Source organism: Crinia signifera, chromosome 6 (assembly GCF_055691185.1).
Source record: "Crinia signifera chromosome 6, ASM5569118v1, whole genome shotgun sequence".
Taxonomy (NCBI): Eukaryota; Metazoa; Chordata; class Amphibia; order Anura; family Myobatrachidae; genus Crinia; species Crinia signifera.
The window spans coordinates 131968523-131989939 of NC_139222.1; the positions used below are offsets into that span (position 1 = coordinate 131968523).

The 21417-nt window shown below is 44.5% G+C and overlaps 1 pseudogene; it reads left to right on the forward strand.

Annotated features, from left to right (window-relative positions):
• Positions 1 to 10349: 10349 nt before the first annotated feature.
• On the forward strand, positions 10350 to 10558 carry LOC146012767 (U2 spliceosomal RNA; annotated as a pseudogene).
• The last annotated feature ends 10859 nt before the right edge of the window (positions 10559 to 21417 follow it).

Below are 21417 nucleotides of genomic sequence, written 5' to 3' on the forward strand. Positions count from 1 at the left end.
ACCCACATGTCAATCATGCTGTGACTTATGGGGCACTGCTACGATTGGCCTAGAAACAAATCTGCATATGTGCAGATCATCTAACATAGAAGATTTATGTAAAGCACAGGTTCTTAAACTCAGTCCTCAGGACCCCACACAGTGCATGTATTTCTGGTCTCCTCACAAAATCAAAAGTGAAATAATTAGCTCACCTATGGATCTTATGAAATGTGTGAGTAATGAAAACACCTGTGCACCTGCCGCGTGACCTGGAAATCACAAAACCATTTTTCGTTACATCACTGTATTAGGCCCATACTGTAGTTACTGCCTAAATCAGCTCTTCCATCCGTTTATGAATTTCCCTAATATCATGTGTAGCTCACTGGCCCTTCTTGAATACATAAATAGAGTGCACCTTTCAATGGCTGAATTTTTTTTTAATTGTAAGCTCTGTTATCAAAATCATAATTTGCAGGATGTACTGAAAATGTGGAAAAACAGAAAGAAAGCAGCGCTGTACCTTTCAAAAAGCTTAATATTGGATGATCTTCACAATAAATGTATTAATTCATAAATGAGCCTTATGGAGCTGCTGGGCTCTGTCTGTCTGTGTGTTACACTGGGCTCTGTCTGTGTGTGTGTTACACTGGGCTCTGTCTGTCTGTGTTACACCTCCCACTTGCTTTACTTCCTGGTGAACTAAATGAACTAATCTTTGCCAGAGCAGTGATCTGAACGATTTATTTCACTTTGAAGATTAGTTCATTTTGAACTAATCATTCACGAACTACCCATCACTAGTGCCTTGGCTCCTGCGGACCCTCCTACATCCCAAGGTTAGCTGTGTCACCGGACTGGACGAAAGATAAATAACCTTTTCTAATTGACCACAATAAAACATACAGATACATTAGTATATATTGTTACCTAAACATATACATAGATGTAAAAGTGCTAAAGATTAATACATTTTGTAATATGATTAATGAAAGTGATCCTCTGACATAATATATTTCATATTATTCTGATAAGGGGCCTAATTCTTTGATGTACAGACCAGGGTTCGCAAAAACGCGCTATAGCGTGTATTTTACCCTAAAACTGTAATCCCTCATAAGTTAGACAAAAACACAGCCCAGGTACATTGATCTCCTAAGATTGAGATATTATTTAAAACATAATAGAATAAATAAAGTCTGTTCAAGTTTGTAATAATTAAAATATGTTCTATATTAGTTTGATGAAGGAGAGAATATTATTTGGAACCTGTTCATATTTAGTAGACCCATCACTATACATAATTAGTGGCAGTTATTAGAGTCCTCTATTTTGCTTAAGTAAGGACTATTATTTAGACATATTCAAATTTAATAGACCAATTGCTATAGATAATTATTAGCAGTAATTAAGGTCCTCTATTTTGCTTAGGGAAAGATAGGAAGGAGATGTAGCAGCTATAATCAAATTACCATATTAAGTTCCACCATTTCATTTAACTCTTCAGGATGTATAGACCCTATCAAGTGCATCCAATAGACTTCTTGCTTACACAGTCTTCTGAATCTGTCTCCCCCCCCCTCCCCTTGATGTAGTTGTGATATGTTCCACTCCGCACAGACATAGGCTGGAGGGGTCTCCCCTATGGGTAAGTATCCGGTTAGTTATGTTACGGCAGTGTTCGAGGAATCTTATCCTCAATTTTCTTGTGGTGCGTCCCACATAGTGGAGTCCGCATCCACATAACAGAACGTAAATAACATACATGGTGTTACATTTGATAAAATTCTTGATACTAAAACTATTGTCACCTATAGGGAAGGTAGTAGTTTTATTGCTTTCTTTGGCCCTTATTCTGATCGGTGCGGCCGGATCCGAATATGCGGCCAGGACCGTGCGTGCGAAACCCCGCCTTCCATACGGGTCGCCAACTCCGTCCGTACGCGGTAAGAAGCTGGCCGAACGGACCGCACGTGTATTTTTCATGGAATACGCCTCCTCCATCTCAGGGAACCTCCCCCATCATTCGATGGTCGCAGACCATCGAATGCAGGACCGAGTGGTCCACCAGCTCCCGCAACCTCAGACCACACGGACATTTTTCCGTGCAAAAGCAGGGATCTGGCGATGTCATATGTCCGCCCCCTACACCTGCGTCACGGCCGCATTACCATACGTACGCCCAGCATTTGCATGGGAACGCCCATGAAACGCGGGGCGTATGCATATGGTAATGAGCCCAAATAGCCCTTCACGCCCCTCTCCACCCCCTGTTCTTAGTGTACACATTTCATGAGGAATTTGGACGTGCGTTCCGTTCGCACATGCGCAGAGACGCCTCTGCACATGCGCAGACACAAAACATCGGCGGCACGAACGCACGCGGATATTACCGCACCAACCAGAATAAGGGCCTATATGTAGACAAGTTTTACATCTTGTACTGCCACATTTGAAAAAGCCTGTGGGGTTTGGAGGAAGCCAAGATAACCCTGTACTGAAAATTTATTTGACAGTGTGATCATAAGCATATTTTATTTATTTACACAAAAATTCTGCATCACAGATTTTGATGTAAAACAAAATACAGGCCCTTATTCTGATCGGTGCGTACTTTCCAGAATTCTTACGGAGCGGGCCGCACGCAACGCTATGCGGACATCGTCCGTAGAAACGCCCATTGAGCCTCCGCATTCGGACAGACTCACTCTTTAAGAACAGGGCGTGTGTACGGACGACATACAAACCTTGCGTGTGCGGTGGACACGCACAGATTCTGCACGGTCTTACAGCGTAAGCACGGTCTTACCGCGTCAGAACGGACGGGAAGCTGGCCGTACACACCGATGCAGAGTATTTACGCTAAATACAACACTATTTATCTGAGCACACACAGCGATCACATGACCCACTTATGCAATTAGCCAACCTCATTAAAAAGGGATTGTTTTCTATTTAAATCAATTAAATCCTAATACATACTGAACCACATTACTACTACATTCATTACACACATTAACCCTTACAGCATGTGAACATAACATACATCTATATACAGTATGTACATTTTGCTAATTTAAAAGATTATAAACAAGTTACACATATACTTTTCCATTTAAAAAAAAAACACAGACAACTTCGAACTGTAACAAACTATTTATTTAACCCCTTCCTGACAGAGCCAGTTTTTGCGTTCCTGACAGAGCCCTTTTTTTCAAATCTGACATGTCTCACTTAAGTGGGGATAACTTTTTTTTGCTTTTACTTATCCCAGTGATTTTGAGATTGTTTTTTCGTGACACATTGAACTTCAAATTAGTGGTAAATTTGGGTCGATACAGTCTGTGTTTTTTTGTGAAAAATACCAAAATGTCGTGAAAAAATGGAAAATTTAGCAATTTGCAAAATGTTAAATTTTCTGCTTGTGAGACAAATAATCATACCACTCAAAATAGTTAATAACTAACATAGACCATATGTCTACTTTATGTTTCCATCATTATTTCAACTTCCTTTTCATTTTTTTGGACACTAGGAGGCTTACAATATGAATAGCAAATTCTCAAATTTTCAAGAAAATTTCAAACACTGATTTTTTTAGGGACCAGTTCAGTTCTGATGTGACTTTGAGGGACTTGTATGTGAGACACCCCCATAAATGATACCATTTCAAAAACTGCACCCCTCACAGTATTCAAAACAGCATTTTGGAAGTTTGTTAACCCTTTAGGTGTTTCACAGGAATTAAAACAAAGTGTAGGTGAAATTTCAAAATTTCATTTTTTTTGCAGATTTGCAATTTTAATACATTTTTCTAAGTAACACAGTACATTTTACTAGAGAAATGTGACTAAAAATTGATTCCCCCAATTCTTTTGTTTTCATAAATATCCTATATGTGGCCCTAGTGTGCACGTTGACCAAACCACAGGCTTCATAATAGAAGGAGCACCTACTTGATTTTGGAGCCTCCTTTTTATGAGATTATTTTTTAGGCACCATGTAGGTTTCTAGGCACCATAAGATGCTAAAAGTTAGGAACCCCCCAACAAGTGACCCCATTTTGCAAACTACACCCCTCAGGGAATTCATCTAGGGGTATAGTGTACATTTCAAACCCCCAGGGGTTTCACCAATTGTGGTACAACTGGGCAGTGAAAATGAAAAATTATTTTTTTTACACAAAAATGCAGTTCTGGCTCCAAATTTGTCATTTTCAGAAGGTATGAAGGAGACAAAGCACCCCAAAATCTGTGCCCCAATTTCTCCCGAGTACGGCAATGCCTCACATGTGACCAAAAAATACCATTTGGGTGCATGGCAGGACTCAGAAGGGAAGGAGTGATTTTTGGATTTTGCAGCTCAGATTCTGGTGGAATTTTGGTGGGTGCTATGTCGCATTAGCAAGACCCCCCAAGCACCAATACAGTGGAACCCCCCCACAAGTGACCCCATTTTGCAAACTACACCCCTCAGGGAATTCATCTAGGGGTATAGTGTACATTTCAAACCCCCAGGGGTTTCACCAATTTTGATACAAGTGGGCAGTGAAAATGAAAAATTACATTTTTTTACACAAAAATGCAGTTCTGGCTCAAAATTTTTCATTTTCAGAAGGTATGAAGGAGAAAAAGCACCCCAAAATCTGTGCCCCAATTTCTCCCGAGTACGGCAATGCCTCAAATGTGACCAAAAAATACCAGTTGGGTGCATGGCAGGACTCAGAAGGGAAGGAGTGATTTTTGGATTTTGCAGCACAGATTTTGGTGGAATGAATGGTGGGTGCTATGTTGCACCAATACAGTGGAACCCCCCCACAAGTCACCCCATTTTGCAAAGTACACCCCTCAGGGAATTCATCTAGGGGTATAGTGTACATTTCAAACCCCCAGGGGTTTCACCAATTTTGATACAACTGGGCAGTGAAAATGAAAAATTACATTTTTTTACACAAAAATGCAGTTCTGGCTCAAAATTTTTCATTTTCAGAAGGTATGAAGGCGAAAAAGCACCCCAAAATATGTGCCCCAATTTCTCCCGAGTACGGCAATGCCTCACATGTGACCAAAAAATACCAGTTGGGTGCATGGCAGGACTCAGAAGGGAAGGAGTGATTTTTGGATTTTGCAGCTCAGATTCTGGTGGAATTTTGGTGGGTGCTATGTTGCATTAGCAAGACCCCCCAAGCACCAATACAGTGGAACCCCCCCACAAGTCACCCCATTTTGCAAACTACACCCCTCAGGGAATTCATCTAGGGGTATAGTGTACATTTCATACCCCCAGGGGTTTCACCAATTTTGATACAAGTGGGCAGTGAAAATGAAAAATTACATTTTTTTACACAAAAATGCATTTCTGGCTCAAAATTTTTCATTTTCAGAAGGTATGAAGGCGAAAAAGCACCCCAAAATATGTGCCCCAATTTCTCCCGAGTACGGCAATGCCTCACATGTGACCAAAAAATACCAGTTGGGTGCATGGCAGGACTCAGAAGGGAAGGAGTGATTTTTGGATTTTGCAGCTCAGATTCTGGTGGAATTTTGGTGGGTGCTATGTCGCATTAGCAAGACCCCCCAAGCACCAATACAGTGGAACCCCCCCACAAGTGACCCCATTTTGCAAACTACACCCCTCAGGGAATTCATCTAGGGGTATAGTGTACATTTCAAATCCCCAGGGGTTTCACCAATTTTGATACAACTGGGCTGTGCAAATGCAAAATTACATTTTTTACACAAAAATGCAGTTCTGGCTCAAAATTTTTCATTTTCACAAGGAATGAAGGAGACAAAGCACCCCAAAATCTGTGCCCCAATTTCTCCCGAGTACGGCAATGCCTCACATGTGACCAAAAAATACCATTTGGGTGCATGGCAGGACTCAGAAAGGAAGGAGTGATTTTTGGATTTTGCAGCTCAGATTCTGGTGGAATGTTGGTGGGTGCTATGTTGCATTAGCAAGACCCCCCAAGCACCAATACAGTGGAACTTCCCCACAAGTGACCCCATTTTGCAAACTACACCCCTCAGGGAATTCATCTAGGGGTATAGTGTACATTTCAAACCCCCAGGGGCTTCACCAATTTTGATACAACTGGGCAGTGAAAATGAAAAATTACATTTTTTTACACAAAAATGCAGTTCTGGCTCAAAATTTTTCATTTTCAGAAGGTATGAAGGAGAAAAAGCACCCCAAAATCTGTGCCCCAATTTCTCCCGAGTATGGCAATGCCTCATATGTGACCAAAAAATACCAGTTGGGTGCATGGCAGGACTCAGAAGGGAAGGAGTGATTTTTGGTGGTGGAATGTTGGTGGGTGCTATGTCGCATTAGCAAGACCCCCAAAGCACCAATACAGTGGAACCCCCCCACAAGTGACCCCATTTTGCAAACTACACCCCTCAGGGAATTCATCTAGGGGTATAGTGTACATTTCAAACCCCCAGGGGTTTCACCAATTTTGATACAACTGGGCAGTGAAAATGAAAAATTACATTTTTTTACACAAAAATGCAGTTCTGGCTCAAAATTTTTCATTTTCAGAAGGTATGAAGGAGAAAAAGCACCCCAAAATCTGTGCCCCAATTTCTCCCGAGTACGGCAATGCCTCATGTGTGACCAAAAAGTGGCAGGACTCAGAAGGGAAGGAGTGATATTTGGATTTTGCAGCACAAATTCTGGTGGAATGTTGGTGGGTGCTATGTCGCATTAGCAAGACCCCCAAAGCACCAATACAGTGGAACCCCCCCACAAGTGACCCCATTTTGCAAACTACACCCCTCAGGGAATTCATCTAGGGGTATAGTGTACATTTCAAACCCCCAGGGGTTTCACCAATTTTGATACAACTGGGCAGTGAAAATGAAAAATTACATTTTTTTACACAAAAATGCAGTTCTGGCTCAAAATTTTTCATTTTCAGAAGGTATGAAGGAGAAAAAGCACCCCAAAATCTGTGCCCCAATTTCTCCCGAGTATGGCAATGCCTCATATGTGACCAAAAAATACCAGTTGGGTGCATGGCAGGACTCAGAAGGGAAGGAGTGATTTTTGGTGGTGGAATGTTGGTGGGTGCTATGTCGCATTAGCAAGACCCCCAAAGCACCAATACAGTGGAACCCCCCCACAAGTGACCCCATTTTGCAAACTACACCCCTCAGGGAATTCATCTAGGGGTATAGTGTACATTTCAAACCCCCAGGGGTTTCACCAATTTTGATACAACTGGGCAGTGAAAATGAAAAATTACATTTTTTACACAAAAATGCAGTTCTGGCTCAAAATTTTTCATTTTCAGAAGGTATGAAGGAGAAAAAGCACCCCAAAATCTGTGCCCCAATTTCTCCCGAGTACGGCAATGCCTCATGTGTGACCAAAAAGTGGCAGGACTCAGAAGGGAAGGAGTGATATTTGGATTTTGCAGCACAAATTCTGGTGGAATGTTGGTGGGTGCTATGTCGCATTAGCAAGACCCCCAAAGCACCAATACAGTGGAACCCCCCCACAAGTGACCCCATTTTGCAAACTACACCCCTCAGGGAATTCATCTAGGGGTATAGTGTACATTTCAAACCCCCAGGGGTTTCACCAATTTTGATACAACTGGGCAGTGAAAATGAAAAATTACATTTTTTTACACAAAAATGCAGTTCTGGCTCAAAATTTTTCATTTTCAGAAGGTATGAAGGAGAAAAAGCACCCCAAAATCTGTGCCCCAATTTCTCCCGAGTACGGCAATGCCTCACATGTGACCAAAAAATACCAGTTGGGTGCATGGCAGGACTCAGAAGGGAAGGAGTGATTTTTGGATTTTGCGGCTCAGATTCTGGTGGAATGAATGGTGGGTGCTATGTGGCATTAGCAAGACCCCCGAAGCACGGTGAAATGATGAACCTAAAAATCCATAGATGTGTGGTATATTTTAAAACACTCCTTTATACATAGGCCGGGTTTGTCGGGGCAAGTGTCACACTGGAAAATAGTTTGCTTTCTTATTCCCTTTTTATAGCAAACTTTGCACCTTTTTTGTGTCCTGCCCTTTTTTCCAGTGGAGGGGATTTCATCAGGAAAATGCTGCCCTGGTACAATACGGGGGCCAGTACTAGAAGTACTGGGGCCCTCTGCCTGCTGGTTCCCAAATACTAGGCCCTTTATGACTTCCTCTTGAAAGTGCATAAATGTCCCCCTCTGGCCGGTAGAACGGAATAGCACATAAGCGTTATACAGTGCCATCTGGATGATATACACGGCCAGCTTCTTGTACCAGATTTTTGTTTTCCGCAGGGCACTGTACGGCTTCAGTACCTGATCTGAAAGATCCACTCCGCCCATGTACCTATTGTAATCCAGGATACAATTAGGTTTGGAGGTGTGGGTACTGGTACCTCGTACAGGGACGGAGGTGGTACTGTCTCCGTGAATTGTTGTCAGTATAAGGACATCCCTCTTGTCCTTATATTTGACCAACAACATATTTTCGGTGCATATTCCCCTGCTTTCACCCCTTCTCATTACTTGGGCAATGTGCGTTTTTGGGAGGCCTCTTTGGTTCTTGCGCACAGTACCGCAAGCTGCTGTACCTCTTGAACCAAGGGCCTTAAACAGGGGGATGCTGGTGTAAAAGTTATCCACATAGAGGTGATAACCTTTATCCAGGAAGGGGTGCACTAAATCCCAGACAATTTTTCCACTAACACCTACGAGGGAGGGGGGGCATTCTGGCGGTTCAATTCTTGAATCCTTCCGTTCATATACCCTAAACCTGTGGGTGTACCCTGAGGTGCTTTCACACAGCTTATACATTTTTATGCCATACCTTGCCCTCTTACTGGGAAGGTACTGGCGGAATTTAACCCTTCCTTTAAAATGTATAAGGGACTCGTCTATGCAAATGAATTTATCTGGGATGTACATCTCTTCAAATTTGGCACTGAAATGATCAATGACCGGCCTGACTTTGAATAGCCGGTCAAAGGTGGGATCATCTCTGGTTGGGCACTGTGCATTATCGTTGTAATGCAAAAATTTAAGGATCGTCTCAAATCGAGCCCGGGGCATGGCCATACGGTAAAATGGGGTGCTGTACAGAACATCTGTACTCCAATATTGCCTAATTTCTGGCTTTTTTACTATGCCCATATGAAACACCAGACCCCAAAACGTCATCATCTCTACTGCATCTACAGGGGTCCACCTAGCAAATGATGACGTGGGGTTTTGAGCAATAAACTGCTGGGCATATAAATTAGTTTGGTCCACAATTAAATTTATAAAATCATCAGAGAAAAATAATTTGAAAAAGTCAATTTCTCTGAGACCTGTGGAATCAAATTGGATTCCTGGCATGGCCAAAAACTCAGGAACCTGGGGCTCAAAATTGTCTGGTGGTGGGGTCCATACGAGATCAATTATTGGGGGGGGGGTCTCAGCTGCTCTACGGGGGCGTCTTTGAGGGGGTCCCTCATCACTAGAGGAGGAAGAGGAGCTTAAGATGAATCCTTCAAATTCCCCGCTTGCCTCACTGGCTGTGTCAGAATCAGAGGCAAGCATGGCATATGCCTCCTCCGCTGAATACATTCTTCTGGATGACTGGGATGACATTTGGGATGACATTTGGGATGCCATTTTTATTTTTGTGTTACTGGTAGTGAAATGTTTCAACACGTGTATAGTGTAGGGGGGGGGTACAAACTTTATTTCAACCCGGGGGGTATGTAGTGTGTATGTAGTGCAGAAAAAAAAAAATACTTTATACAGGAATTTGAACCCAATTAAAAAAAAAAAAAATTGAAGGGGTTAAAAAAAAAAAAAAAAAGCTCCTGCGCCAAAAATTGAGCACAGATGTTGGTCAGTAACGTCCGTCACTGAACAGCGCTCAAAGGCAACAGGAATTTGATAAAAAAAAAAAAAAAATAGATCAACCCTGTGCCGAAAAAGCTGATCAGTGATGTACGTCACTGATCAGCGCACAGTGGCCACAGGACACCCACAAAATCACAGTGTGTGTAAAAAAAAAAATTAAAAAAAGACCCACAGCAGCCTCAAAAAAAAAAAAGGTGATCAGTGATGCAACACTGATTACCAGTGAGGGGCAGCAGGTGCACAACCTTTGGTGCAACTGACAGTGCAACTGGCAGCAACTGACAGGTATATATATATAAAAAAAAAAAACCCTGCGCCCCCAAAAAGTTGCTGATCAGCACAGATATACTGATCAGCACAAAAGGGGGGTAGCAGACACAAAATATACACTCTCTATCACTCTCTGTCACTATCTCTCTCTATCTCTCTCTATCTCTCACTATCTATCACTATCTATCACTATCTATCACTATCTATCACTCTAGGACACTGCAGCAGCAGCACTGACTTCTCGGCCTTTTGGCTAAGATCAAGTGTAGTATCTGTTCTTATCAGTTGGGTATGGACTGGCCTCTGGCAGAGAATAGAGAAAGGTGAGACTGAGTAGCTGCTCTGATGGGCGGAGGGTGTGGGACCCCTCTGTTTTTTCCCGGGAGTAGTGAAAAGTCTCACTAAGTATCTTCACCTCTGCCAGTGGTAGGAGGCTCCGTAAACCCACTGGTAGGAGGGGGGGAGAAACACTGGGCCTAGTAGTTTGACTCTCTTGACGGGGTTTGTAGCCCCCAAAGGATGAGACAGCGAAAGGCTCAGTCGAGTATCCATTCCCAGGGAGCGGAGAAAGGTTGGGACTGAGTAGATGGCTCCTGTTCCAGAGGATCGCAAGCCTCTGAGGGGGAGACCGCGAAAAGCTCAGCCGAGTATCTTAACCCTGGGAGCGGAGAAACACTGGGACTGAGTAGATTGCTCTTCCGAGGGGGGTGCAGCCCCTAAGGGAGTCTTTCGAAAAGCCCAGTGGAGTACCCATTCCCATGCCAGGGGCTGGAAAGTACCTGCTGGTGAGACGGAGAAACACTTGGTCGGACGCTGACTGGCTGGCTGCCTGGAGTCCGAGGCTGCACTGTGCCCCCGGGGAAACTCGGGGGTGCCGGACATGCACGGGTGATCCCAAGTCACCTTGCACGAATGGCACTTGCACTGCGCACTTCCCTTTAGGTTAGCGCTTCACGTCCTTACCCTGTCCTTTTGGATGGGGTAGGACAATTTTTCACACCCCCCCCGGCCTTCTGGCTAGGGCCTTATTCTTTTCTTTTTATGATTTGCACGTTTTGCACTTCACGTTTTTCGTTAGTTTGTCACGTTTTTTCATTTGGGTAGTGCGGCTGTCCCTAACGGGCCTTCCGTTCCCCAAACGTGACTGGGACTCTTCACCTTTTGGGGAGAGTCCCGGTTCTCTCGAGGGCAACCCCGAGCCGCAAGGCGGAGGGAAGCCTAAGCGGGTCCTTCCAAACCTTCGGGTGCGGAGGACCCACCGTCCGAAACCCTTCCGGGGGTGGAGGAAACGCGGGTCCCTCTGAGCTTCGGCGAAGAGGACCCACCGATCCCTTTTTTCCCTTCCTCGGCCTTATGGTTGAGGGGGGTTAGGGGAACCATGGGGCCTTTCTCCTTCGGGAGAGGGCCACAAGTTCTGTACGGCTGCCCCCTGTGCACGCGTTTAGTCACGTCACTGGTGGTGGTGGGAGCACACCTCGGGCTCCCTGAGTTTCTTCAAACTCAAACTGACAGTTATATGTATAAAAAAAAACCTGCACCCCCAAAAAGGGGGGGTAGCAGACACAAAATATACACTCTCTATCACTCTCTGTCACTATCTCTCTCTATCTCTCTATCTCTCACTATCTATCTATCACTATCTATCACTATCTATCACTCTATGACACTGCAGCAGCAGCACTGACAGTTATATATATAAAAAAAAACCCTGCACCCCCAAAAAGGGGGGGTAGCAGACACAAATCTCTCTATCTCTCACTATCTATCACTATCTATCACTATCTATCACTCTATGACACTGCAGCAGCAGCACTGACAGTAATTTATATATAAAAAAAACCTGCACCCCCAAAAAGGGGGGGTAGCAGACACAAAATATAGCTCTCTCTGTCACTATCTCTCTATCTCTCTCTATCTCTCTCTCTATCTCTCTATCTCTCTATCACACTGCAGCAGCAGCAGGAAGTCCCAAGAAGTCAGATCCAGGAAGCGTCCAGCACGCTACAAGCAGTGATCAGGTAATCAGGTAAGGTATTTGCAAGGATCAGGTAAGTATTAGCAAGGATCAGGTCAGTATCACGGCATATACACCAGGTAAACGGCGCTAATGGACCACACTGATTAGTATTCAGAAAAATTGTATAAATTTATTAAAAATTAATTAAATGAAATATACACAACAATACAAACAATACCACCGGCCGGTAGAGCTATTAAAATGTGCACAATGCTATCTCCTAAAAAAGACAAGAAAGAAAGGCTTCTTTCATTAGGCTATGATGTATGCCTTAGATATGGTATTCCATTCGCTTTTGTAACTGGATTTGCCCAACTTAGGCTGCAGCATAAAGTGAATTTGAAGCTTGGTAACTTAAAATCCTTTCAATAATTAGACAGTCCCAGAAAGCTTTTTTGTAACACTTTGATAGTTATAGGTATTAACTGCAAGCGTGTTAGTCAGTCATACAGTAAGACTTAAATGCAGGGCAGTCTTTGAAATTGCTCCATATGAAAAATGCGGGTGCTCATTCATTCAAGCAAAGCAGCATATTAGAATAAAGAATGGAAAGATACTTATGCTTGTCAGCAAGTGCAGCGCTTTGTTGCCCACAAATGGGTGAGGGTTTGCTGGCCTGAAGCGGGTCCCCAGCTGCTGGTCTTCCCGATTCTGCAGCTCTTTTCTAGGATTCCCAACTCCGGCAGATGTCTCCCCAGCTCACGTGGCGTTAGTTTGTTTGTGGAAGTGACGTTTTGATGACGCGTTTCCCCGCCTTCTCGTCAGCGGCTTCATCAGTATCACGGCAGATAGGCACGGTGACCGCTCTGCACGCTATTCCAGACCGGAATGGCGTCTGCAGCGCAGTCACCGGTAGTTTAAATGTCGCGCCTTGGCTGTGATTGGTCCGTGGGTCCCACGGACCAATCACAGCCTTGGGGGCAGGTGGGGTGAGGGTGGGGTGAGGTGTCATCGCCACCGATGACCCCCTCATGCCCCCTGACGCCCGGCGGTGATTGACACCTGTGTTACCGAGCGTCTGATTCGCTGGTAACACAGGAAAACGCTGTGAATGGCTGTTCACACTGAACAGCCAATCACTGCGATCGCCGACGGGGGGGCGACATCGCAGCCCCCCCTGGGCATGCAGGGACATGTCTGCTGTCAGGGACAGCAGACATCGTCCCTCTGTCACTGCGTCTCGAGACGCAGTGACAGTTTAAAGTCATGACGTACATTTATGCCATGTGTCGGGAAGTACATCCCGGCCATGACGTAAATGTACGTCAAATGTCGGGAAGGGGTTAAGGTACAAATGTTTTCAGGAAAAAAAAATTATAATTAAATGGCACCATCTAGCAGCTGGTCCAATTCCGCCATGACCTGGCGCATGTGTTCCCTGATTCTTAAGAGGGCCCCACGTAGACCCTCTTCTGCTTGGGCTGGCTCATCTGTGGACATATTAAAAAGGGTCAAATTACTAATGATAATCATGCATACATTTTACATAGTCATACCTAAATTTTAAACATGCAACGTGACAGGTGTGTGTGTATATATATTTATATATATGTATATAGACACATATATAACTATATATATGACACATACAGCTAAACATACATGCATACATACTACATGGAAAGCCTGTTTTTTCCCCTCTACCCTTTACTCTGTAGAACACCTCACAGTCATAGTGCTCCTTCAGAATCCAAACCCACCCATGACTAAGCTCTGAGAAGCATGTCATGCGCTGCACCAATCCCAACTCATCAAAAAGCGCTAGTGTCTGTTATATGATGGAGCGTGGCATGGGACTTAGTCAACTCTCAGGAATGCTCAGTACATTTGTGCAATCAAGCATGGCTTGCCTGTTGATGGTCTGCTCCATAAATCATTGTCATAATGCCAGTTAGGTGAAGCTGCAGCACTAACCCACTCCCATGCACAAAATCTTTACTAAGACCAAATCAACACACAATTATGGTGCCAACCATACATGCAGACCGCAGGGGGGGTTTAGCTAGAGAAGGGCCCAGGGGCACTGACCACTTGTTACTCCATTCTAAGCCACGCCTGTCCATACTCCATTTATGTCATACGTAATCTAGTTTAGAAAGATCAATCACCAGTAAACTCTACTCACCTATATGAGGCTACAGATTGTATGCTTGCAGCAGGGACATGTAACCCTTACATGAGCAAGTCATCCCTTTCTTCCAGGATACAGATTAACTACACAGGTTCAGTGGCTCTTAAAATCGACCTGAAAGCCATCCGCACAACCTGTGTCATTAATATGTGTCCAGGATGAAAGGGATGGTTTGGCCACCCTATATAAGTGTGTCTGTTGGTACCCTGTTTGTTATATGAATTTATAGTTTTAAAAAACACAATTGAATCACCAGTGCTACATAGCAAATAGTAGATGAGAAAAGGAATAAATAATCCTTATGTATACATACCAATTTCGGCCGCCTGCACGACCTCACAGGCCTCCACCTCCTCCTCTTCTTCAGGGGCTTCCTCTGCTGCCACCTCCTCCTCTGCTGGCAGCACCTCCGCCTCCACAGCCCACACCTCCTCCTCCACTTCCTCTGCCACCTCCTCCGCCTCCACTTCCTCCACCATCCCTTCCTCCGAAACCACCTCCTCTGCCCTTGCTTCAGCAACCTCCTCCTGGGCCACCTCTGCCTCCTCCCGGGCCTGTCTTGCTCGATCCCGTGCTGTGTTTGAGAAAAAAAATGCCAATTAGGGGTCATTTGGACAGATGTATTAAGCCTTAAAAAAAAAAAAAAAATCCAAAGGTTATAAGTTGAGATAACTGTACAGCCAATCAGCTCCTTAGTGTCTTTTACACAACACAGCCTGTAACATGGCAGTTATGATGTGACATTTGGGCCATTGTAAACATCACAATCTATAACCCTACACAATCACATATTTTATGACCATTACAGGGTGTCAAACAGGAAGTAGCACACATATAGTGTATGCCATGTTTAACTCATGATCAGGCTGGTTACCTTATTGGCTTAAATAATGTCATGTAAGCAATCATGTACAAATGGCCATTTAATGTATAAACACTCACATCTCGCAATCCTGGCCCTGATTTGCTGGAGCAAATCCGGCTGCTGACGCCTCAGGTCTGACCACCGCGCTCCAGCTGAGCGATGGTCCGCCGCACCTGTGTGCGGGCGTATATGCGCCGGCGGGCCACCGCATAGGCATTCCGCTTCTGCCTATTTGTAATAAATGGGCCCGCCCGCCCCAGCCTGGTCTCCATAACGGAGACCAATGTCCTCAGCTCCGCTGGCGAAAAAGGTGCTGCTCTGCCATAGGCCGCCATCTTAGCAATGGCACAATTCAAGCAATCATGTCCTGTCATTGGTTGATCAGAGTGATATTTGGTATTAACTTTATTGTTCATTTTGACAGTAACAGCGTGTATGCGCCACAACAGACGGCTAACCCATTGCATCGCAAACCCACACTTGCTGTACCTTTGCATAGTTGAGCAGACCATGCCATTACTTACTATCTCCTAAACAGACAGTGTAAAATAAGTTGGGAACCCATTCTATATAATCTATTACATTCACCAAACATGGGTATAAGCAACAGGTGAAATAGTCTGCATCACTAGCCACTTACACCTAACTCAACAAGGTACTAAACAGCTTTTTTATAGTGAAAGCTATGCAGCAGAAACATAGCAAATAGTGGCAGACCTTTTCCCAATATTAGGCCATGGTGCCATGTGTACACTTACCTTCTACTGGCCCACACTAGAGATGTGGAATGGAAAGTAGCTAGCATCAAGGCAGAATTTGGAGACCTTTCACATGTGATTTGGATGCTATCACTGATTACTATTGCCTAAGTGGTGGACTGGATTTACATATGGAATGGGTAGTGTCATTTGTACTACATACCAAACAAGTGCTCAGTACAGATGTACATTCACATATACATGTCATGTGTGACCTCAGTTTTATTTGGTCATTGGAGTACAAATCTGCAATTACCTACTAAATCAGACTTACTAAGTTTGCCTGTTTTTTTTTTTCGCAGCTAGGGGCGTGGCCTATGCGCCGCACGGTCGACGCTGCCGTACGGAACGCGGCCGTACGGAACGCAGGGTGTAGCTGATGTACGCCAATTACAGAAATAGGATATAAAGGTGTGTTAGACAAATGCAATGTTGTTGCAAACATGGCTGGATCTCTATCTGAGGAAGAGCAGGAGTGCCAGGACCTGTTTGCCCGCATGGACTCCAGCACCACCTATGTCCCCATCAACCCAGACCAGCCATTGGGAGAACAGCAGCCAGATGGGCCATCTACATCAGGCCAATCGGCAGCTGGCCCATCTTCAGCCTCAGCAGAATCATTAGGAACACAGCAGGTGGCTTCCCAACAGAGTAGCCTGCCCAGCACTTTGAGTACAGCGACAGGTGGCCGTGGCCGTGGCAGTGGCCGTGGCAGTGGCGGTGCCAGTGGCCGTGGCCGAAATAGGGCAACAGAGGAACCAACCACCAGAAACATGGCATTCGAAGCGCAGGAGCTTGCCATCCTGGTGCCCCGCGCACGGGATTGGATCGAGTTTCCACAGGACCGGTTGACACACACAAGGAGATGGAAGATCTGGGAGGACATAACGGCGGAGATTAATGCGGTGGCTCCACAAGTTCGTGAGACGGAGCACGTTAAGAAGAGGCAAGTTCATGTGTGTTACATTTGAGCAGTACAAGACCAGTCATGTTTACATTAGATGTTAGATGGAGTTATTATTTACTTTTTTTCCCCCCCAAATGTGTGGTTTAATTGATACATGTAGAAGTGACATGTGTATTTGTATTATTAATATTAAGTTGTGTTCATTATTTGCAGTGTAAAAGTGTGTGAAAAGTGCAGCATATATGTGTGTGCTTAGTAATGTTCCATTGAAGCTGCAATGGTTCCAATTGAAGCAGTGACAAGCGTGTAATTAACAAGTAATGAGTAAAGGAGGTGATTGTATTGTGTTCAGCTGACATTGGTTGAGGTGCGGCCGTCCTGATTAGGCGTTCCGTTTGCCTAGCGCATGACCGAGTGGTGTCCGCAAAGCAATACTTGCTTATGGACACCGCATATTTCTTGCCTTTTTGTTCGCGTGCATTCGGTGTGCTGTCCGAATGCACGCCTACCAAAATAAATGCACTCCCCCGTGTCCGCCCATGTTTCCGCCCAGTTTATCCCACTTTGAAAGTACGCCCCTGTGTATTTCCGAATGACGCCCATAATACGCCCATATTTCCCGAGTGATTGCGGTGCACATTTCTGTACGGTATTAGTGAGAACAAGTACGTAGAACATGCGTGGCACATGCGCATAGCGTTCCCCACGCATGCGCAGACGGCTAAAAAACGCCATCCAAAAGTATTCGGAAATATACGCACCAACCAGAATAAGGCCCACAGTCACAGAAGACTGTGTGTAATAAGGGATTCACTATCCCTGTATATAACTGCTGCTGGTTGTGAAGTTAGCCCACTAGAACCTGTGGTATCCTATTGGATACCTGTTTTTCTTTACTTTCAAGGTTGTGGATGGAAATGCATACATGTGATAGACATACATAATTACTCACGAAGATAGTTTGGGGTGAGACAGCGCTATCCTGTTTGTATTGGTGCTATGAAAGTGTTTATATGAGCAAAGAATAAAGATTGGAGAATAGATGTATAAAACAATGTCAGATTTATTTAAAGGTCAATATATATGGAGTATACTTTTATGCAAACAGCTAAAAGTGTGGTATCCTTGTTATGTGCTTATACCAGACTCTGATATAGGGGTGATGGCGTGGTGCTTAATTACATACTTACTCTCCCACAATGCTGGAAGAGTGGGTGCTCCTCCCGCATCCCACCCACTTCCTAGGGAAGCAGGCAGGATACGTGCATAAAGTAGAGGGAAATGTTGGTCATCGTGGAGTGTCAGCGCTAAAATGATGCAAATCTCTGTAATTTTAGCCACGCCACTCAGTAGCGGAACTTGTGAGTGGTTGTCCAAGGTGCAAAACTATAATTTGGGCCCCCCTCCTCTACACCACACTAAGTTCACAATATGCCACACAGCAGTGGGTGGCAGCAGTGTTCCCCTCCATCCTCAAGGGCCCTGGTGCAATGTAGCTGCTGCACCAGTAGTAGTTCCGCCTTTGACGCCACCTCCTTGAATCCAGGAATATAGCATTTTATCTATCCTGGAATGGGTGATGTTGGGAGTTATGTAGATAGATAATGTAGATAGCGTATATATGTTATATATAGACATAAATGAGATTATTGGAACCGGCATATGCTGGGTCTTTCAAGGGCAGATTTATTCATTTCATTTCAGCTTCTAACTGCCAAGTTAGCTTGACATAAGTTTTTCCAAAATAAACTGTAATTCATACCATACATCCACTAGGGTGTGGAGGGAGAATATAATAGTGCTGTGCTTACCATGGTACACTATTAAGGTGTCCATGTCGACTTACATAAAAATGGGGGGGGGGTTTAAAAAAAAACCTCATGTTGACCTTTTGACTGTTAACCTTAGCCAAGTCAACCTATTTCATGTGTTGACCTTTAGTGGCCAACCTTTAAAGTGTCGACCCTATGATCCATATCCATCTCTGTTTTAGCTGGGGTTTTTTTTAACGAGGGCGTGGCTTAATTACAAGGGGTGTGGCCTAATGATAAGGGGTGTGGTCTAGCAGGAAACAATTAACTTACACTACAATTTTGCAACCTGCATGACCAGACAATGGTCACCGCAGGAATGGTCATTGTCCTCCCTCCAGGGCCGGCGCCACCACTAGGCAGCTCTAGGCATTTGCCTAGGGCGCCGGCACCTGGAGGGCGGCCCCGGCGTCCCTGCAGTGCTGGGGCGGTCAGGGGTGTCCGTGCCGTATGGGTACCTGCGGCGCCGTCATGTGTGTAAATCTGGCTTGGCTGGCGGGGTCCCTGTAGTGAATGGAAAATAACTAGCGCTATGCGCGCGGCGGCGCGGGAAGCGCTAGTTATTTTCTATTTACTACAGGGACCCCGCCGGCCGCAGCCAGCTTTATACACATGACGGCGCCGGAGGTGCCCCTACGGCACGGACACCCCTGACCGCCCCAGCACTGCAGGGACGCCGGGGCCACAAGTTTTTTCCACAGGTACCACCCCCTCCCCCCGGCACCGGGGCACCCCCACCCCGACTCGCCTGGGGCGCTCCGGTGCCTTGCACCGGCCCTGCCTCCCTCGCTTAAGTTGGCAGACTATAGGCCACACAGTGACATATAAACATGATGGCCCACACAGTGACCCAGAAGGCTGCACAGATCAAACCTCCCCCACAAGCCCAAACAGTGACAGGCTACTTAAATCAATATACACTGTTTATCCATTATGCCTATTACACATTATGGACCTTATTCTGGCGTACGTTTGCAGGGGGGACCGATGTTTGGCTTATGTGCAGCCAAATTTCTGCGCATGTGCATACAACGGGTGTGTGTCGCCACGGTGACTGTTCGCCGAGTGAACACACCCACGACTGCGGGCAGGGGGCATGCGGTGGTTGCGGATAGACCTGCCCATGGGAATGCCAAGCATTTCATTGGCGATATAAGCTGTAGACCACGGTTGCCACCACGAACATTATTAGGCACACAATCGATAATACAATATCGTAAGCTGTTTAATGGGTGTTTTCTCTCGACAAAATGCCGTGCTACAGGATGATCACTTTGCCCAGAAGCAATAGCTTGTCGTATTGTGCTACGATGCATGGTCATATTCTCTTAAAATTTGCATTCAGTCTTGCCAATATAGCAAAGACTGCAGGGGCAAATCATTTGGTAAACTATAAACTATGAAGAACAAGTGAAATGGTGTCTGGTTTTATAAATCTTACTGGTATGGGGGTGATGGAATGTATCACCGTTTAGCATGAACTGGCATGTGGTACAAGAATATCTGAAACACCCATGATGAATGCCACCCAGGTACGGGCCGTAGGGTCCTTATTGTAAGTGACATTAGTTTTAACAAGTAAATCTTTTAAACTGTGGACTCTGGAATAACAGTACCGTAAAAGTGCCGTATTCCTGTCAGTGCTTTTTAAATAAACACTGATTGAGAGTACATTATAGGAAAGATGAAGGTTAACATAAATGGACATTATGCTGTGACATCTCAAAGGTGAACTTAACAGTATTATCAGATTTTTTGTACCTGTCAATAAGGTCACATAACATAGCCCTATCACCTTGTCACATCACAAACAAATCACCAATGTTTCTCTTGAATGAAACAAAATGTTGCGTTATTGAGGGATCATAGAAAAAAATACATCAAACTTAACGGAAAACATATTAACATATGGTGCTACTGAAGATCTGGAAATAAAAAATATTGTTATACAAGAAAAATGAAGTCCAAGTAAAACTAAATTATAAGAGAATCAAAATTACTGTTACGTTCCAGGAACCTTTTCAAAGCAATTAAACCAAGTGAATTTGGAATCACAGTGTATGAATTCCCCACATCAATGGTTGCTAACCAACAGTAACTGGTAAGAGGTGGTAAATGTTATAAATGTTCAAAAAAAGAAGTAGTGTCTAATAAGCACGTAGACTGCGCTTGGATTAAAGGTTGTAGTAACGCATCCAAAAAAGTTGCTGCTGGTTGTAGCAGAAAACCACATGCGGATCCGATGGGGTGTTTGGGTGGAGGGTTAATACCCTTATGAATTTAGGGTAGTGTGTACAGACTACCGGGTGACTTGGAAATAATGCGCTTTTGATAGCTTCTGTAATGATGTTGTAATCCCATTTGAAGATTAGCCAGCAGCTTTTGTTTACATTCTAAAGTCGATTCTGGATAATTGGCGATAGGTGCATGAATCCGCCAAATCCTTCCACTTCCTTGTGGTAGTCAGGTAAGTCATGCAAGACAATAGCACCACCTTTGTCAGCATGATGCACTATAAGATTTTTATTATCAGGTAGACTCTTAGACACATGGCATTCCGCAGTGCTCAAATTGGGATGTAAATGGGCTGGTCTCTTTAAGATTTCCATTGCACCATGGTCAATCATCCTAGAGATTGATTTAATGCTCGCATTTGAGAAGTTAGGTTCAAACGTCGACACAGGACCAAATTTCTTAATTGCTGGAGGCAATGCAGGTACAGGATCGGTCGTCGGGTGATTGGAAAAAAATTCTTTGAGCTTAATTTTTCTAATTAGCTTATGTTTTTTAATCTGCCACTGCAGATCTTCAA